Below are 5097 nucleotides of genomic sequence, written 5' to 3'. Positions count from 1 at the left end.
CGAAGCATCTCTACCTGGACAAACATTCAGGAGAGCATGTTGATTTCTCTTCATTTTGTAGAGCTGGTTTCACGTTGCTCAATGTGTAAGCCAAGGCTGTGTATAATTGAGTGAATTAATAAGCCATACTTTTAAAAAGTCAAAGCACTTAATTTTACTCCTTTTTACTCTCTTTCAAAGATTATAAATAATATTTTTCTAAATTACCTAGTACATTTAAATAATCCACATTCAACATCCTCATTCAGAAGCAGTTCTTGCATTTGCTATCCATTAGCTTTTTATATATAATATATCCTTTAGTCATCACAATGTACTCACATACAGAAAATAGTTGAAGTTTTTCTTTTTGCTCATGTCTACTGCCTCGGTAGCAATTGCCACAATGGATACCCACCCTCTGCTCATTGAACCATCACATTCTCCTTCCTGTGGCCGTGACACTTTTGGGTCTTTCCTTATTCTTCCTTTGTAAAGTCATTTTGGCCAGCTTCAGTGCCTCCTTACTTGACAGAGAAGTCCAGAGCAGAGGTCGGCAGTGGAGTGGGAGGCACTGGATCTTCACAGAGCCTTACCAGTCCTTACCATGGTGGAATGACCATTGCCCAGAGTCTTGTGGGATTAGAAATCTGATATCATCTTCCCAAAATTGACTTAGTAAATCTTACCCTCATGGAAAATTTCACCAGAAACTGATGCTTATAAAATTGATAAATTAACCTGCAGTGAGATATGGAAGAAGCTCAGGGGTTGGATACTCTGGTCTTCTGGTCAATATGTTCTCTCTTTAAGACAAAGTGTAAGGAAGCCAAGTTACCTTCAGCAGGTTGTATAGTGAGAGGAGGGCAGGAAGACGAGGAGCAGATTAAGTAATTGATCTTCACAATGGGCATGTGTATTCTTGGTCTGGATTTAGAAAGACTGAGTTCATGGGCCAGCGTTCCTTCTCCCTGTGGGTAGTGTTTGGAACTTGGATGAGAACTGCCACTATTTTTCTCTGTGCCTCTCTTTCATCTCTGCTTCATTAGCTGATTCTCATACCATGATCCACTTTATGCCCCCCCCCCCCACACCTTGTACATATCCCCACACCTTCATTGTTGCTTATGAATGGTTTTCCTTTAGGATACAGTCATATCTCAACATACATGGGAATCCTTCTATCCTCTGAGTTTTTGGAAGCAGATAGTATAAAGGATAACTAATTCAATTGATATAAATCTCATTTGCAATCTTATTTCCATGGTTTTCAAGGTGCCCCCTTCCCTTCTTTTTTTGTGCTATCCCTCACTCGATGTTGTCATATGGTCAAAGGTGCATAGATTTTGCAATCACAAAATTTCAAGGGCAGATCTCCTCTCTGCCTCTGGCTAATTATGTGATCTTGAGTAAGTTATTTATATCAATTCAGCTTCAGTTTTTTTCGTTAGTAAAATGGATTACAGTAATACCTACCTTTTAATGACTTTAGCAATGTGGCTGATTTCCAAGTTCTCGTCTTTAGCTCCCATGATTCTCCTGAAGTCCAGAACCCTGTTACCAATTGCTTACCAGGAAACCCTACCTGAATGTGTCGGTAACAACTTACACCCCAAATGTTCTGAAGGTGGATCTTCTGCCCTTTCAGCCTGCTGCCTCTTCTTTGTAACAGGATGGTATTAGGTGCTGAGTGGGACTCATTTCAAAATTGTGATTAAGACCCAAGCTGTAAACAGAAGATTCTAAGGAGTCCACCTTCTTCTAAATGCAGAGAGCATACTGTTGTAGGAGTCAGGCACTTTCTCTCAGAGCTTGATGAATGGTTTCAGTTGAATCTGCTGTGTGCCCAGCCCTCTCCAACTTCCCACCCTTTCACATGCCTCCATCTCTCTTCAACCTCTTTCTCTCTCCTTGTCCTAGCAGCAACAAGAAATTGTAAAATTTGATCTGAAGCCATCAAGTAAGGATACTTTTGCCTCCACTATGCTTTCTCCCAACTCTAAGACCAGAGGGGAAACACGGCAATGGGGGTGAGGGAAGTACGTGAAAGAGGCCATGCCCCAACCTCCACCCCAAGCTGCTGGAGCTGCAGGTCTCAGATGCCACGGTGGGAAAGGGTGTTCAAAAGAGAGCTTTAAATCGTGTGATATTGAGGTTTACAACTTACCAGGACTGAATTTAAAGAAGTAGAATAAAAAGTGTCTGAAGAAAGTCAGATACCAAGTGTTGAAGAAAATATGAAGCAACAATATCTCCAATATCTTGCTAGAGCGAGGTAAAATGATAAACTTCTTTGGAATTATCTCATGATGTTGAAGATATGCACACTCTATGACTCAGTAATTCTACTGCTAGATAGATATCCAAGATGAACTCATGAATATGTGTACCAGGACATAGGTACAAAAATGTTTGTAACAACACTGTTTGTAGTAGCAAAAACAAATAAACAAAAATCTGTGGATAACCAAAATGTTCGTGGTGAAAAAGAAAAAAAAAAGGAGAAATAAATGGTAGTTGTTTATATCATGGAATATTATACAGCAGTGAAAATGAATTCATTTCAGCTATATCCAAAAATGGGACTGAATAATGATAATATAATGTTGAGTGAAAAAAAGGCAGGCATAGAAGATTATATATAGCTTGATCACTTTGTTCTAAACTAGCATTTGTAATAAATTATTTTTTAAAAAGCAGGGGAATGATGAACATATTTGGGATAATAGTCATATAAGATAAGAGGATGCAAGAGAAAGAATGGGGAGGTGAACATAGATGTAATTTTTGTCACTGTTCTAATTCTCCAGTTGGCTGGTTATGATTTATAGGTATTGATTATATTATTAATAAATAAATAAGAAGAGGGCCATGAATGATGATAGTATTTAATGAAACAAGTACTATGCTTTATCCAATGTTGTACTCCTGAAGTCCATTAAAAAAATAAATAAAAAAATCATGAAGTTGGATGGGGGTGAATTCAAGGAGAATGAAAGGTGAGTGACAGAGAATAGCTGAAGGTAGTTACTGGAAAAAATTAAGTCGTATGTTTATTCCCTAACAAGTTGAGACTTCTCAAAATAGTTTGAAATGCACGAAACCACCATTATCCCAATTGCCCAGGTTTGAATCTGAGTCATTGTCTTTGTTATCCAGTCCAGTGTTTTTTAAACCACAGGTTAAACATAACAGATTATGAAATCAGTTTAGTGGTTTACTCTCAGCTTTTAAATGAAAAAGAAAGAGAATAAAAAATAGAAAATATTAGCGTGCATCACACATAGTAAGGGGCGTGTTTTTGTGAAACATTTATTTCTGTTAATTTATGCATATATATGTATTGAATTACAATATAACTAGAGGATGCATTAGAAAAGTAGTTGGTGGCCAAGTTCTGTTCGTCTGTTAGTAACAAATCTATTCTTTCCTTTCATTCTCACTGCCCCCATCTTTGGGCAGGTTCTCCATTTCCTCACTTAGGTATAATGGCCTTCTAGTGGTATCTTAGTTCCAGGCTATCCTCTCTTCATTCTGCCATAAGCTCTGGAAGAATCTAACTAAAACACAGTTCTGATCATCACTTCCCTGCTCCAAACCCTTCAGTGATTTCCCTTTCATTACTTGCTGAAGTCAGTAGAGACTGCCCCCATTAAAAACACTCTGAAATCTAATCCAAACACACTTTTGTAGGCTTTCCCACTGATGCTCTTCTTCCTGAAACCTCTCCAAATACACTCAATTTCATACCATTCTGATAGCACTTTTATTGATACAGGAATAATTTACATACATGTTTGTTCTGCTCTTGGGTTTCAAGCTCCTTGACATCAGTGCCTAGAAGAGAGCTTTGCACATAGTAGCTGTCCAATAAATGTTTGTTTTATGAGAATGAAACTTTCAATATAGGCTTGGATTTCTGTTTATTTTTTATTTAAAGATTTTATCTTTTTCCTTTTTCTCCCCAAAGCCCCCAGGTACACAGTTGTATATTCTTCGTTGTGGGTCCTTCTAATTGTGGCATGTGGGACGCTGCCTCAGCGTGGTTTGATGGGCAGTGCCATGTCTGCGCCCAGGATTCGAGCCAACAAAACACTGGGCCGCCTGCAGTGGACCATGTGAACTTAACCACTTGGCCACCGGGCCAGCCCTGGATTTCTGTTTATTTTTAATACAAGAATGTCCACAGCAGCTTTGTTAATAATAGCCAAAACCAAGCCAGACATCCATCAATAGGGGAATGTACAGTATGCTGTGGTATGTTCATACAAGGAAATGCTTCTCAGCAGCAAAACAAAACAAACAACTGATATATACAACAACATGGATGGATCTCAAAAACATCATGCTGTACTACAGAAGCTAGACACAAAAGAGTACATACTCTATGATTCCATATGTATGAATTTCTTGAACAAGTGAAACTAAAGTATGGAGGAGAAGAAATTGTATCAGTGGCTGCTTCTGGTGAGGTAAGACAAGGATTTACTGGGAAGGAGCACAGGGGAAATCTAGGGTAATGTAAATGTTCTATTGATAAAGTTTCGGTCACATAGTTGGATGCGTTTGTCAAAACTCATTGAATGGAAGCAAAACTATGGAGAGAGTAAAAAGATCAGTGGTTGCCAGGGGTTGGGGAGGGGGAGGGAAGAACAGGGGGAGCATGTAGGATTTTTAGGGCAGTGAAAATACTCTGTCTAATCTGTGAATCATCTAATCTGTCTAATCAGTGAAAATAATCTGTCATAATGATGGATACATGTCATTATACATTTGTCTAAACCCACAAAATATATAACACCAAAGGTAAACACTAATGTAAACTGTGGACTTTGGGTGATTATGATGTGTCAATGTAGATTCATCAGTGTTAACAAGTGTATCACACTAGTGGGGGAGGTTGATAATGGGAGAGGCTATGCATGTGTGGGGGTAGGGGATATACGGGAAATCTCTGTACCTTCCTCTCTCTTTTCCTGTGAACTTAAAACTGCTCTAAAATAGTGTCTTTAACAACAACAACAATAACAACAAAAGGCCCCATTGAATGGTACACTTCAGATTTAGGCATTTCATCTGTATGAAATTTTTCTTTAAAAAGGCTATACACAAATATTA

Source organism: Equus przewalskii, chromosome 4, assembly GCF_037783145.1.
Source record: "Equus przewalskii isolate Varuska chromosome 4, EquPr2, whole genome shotgun sequence".
NCBI lineage: Eukaryota > Metazoa > Chordata > Mammalia > Perissodactyla > Equidae > Equus > Equus przewalskii.
The sequence above is the reverse complement of the archived record's forward strand: the minus strand, read 5'-3'. Positions refer to the sequence as shown.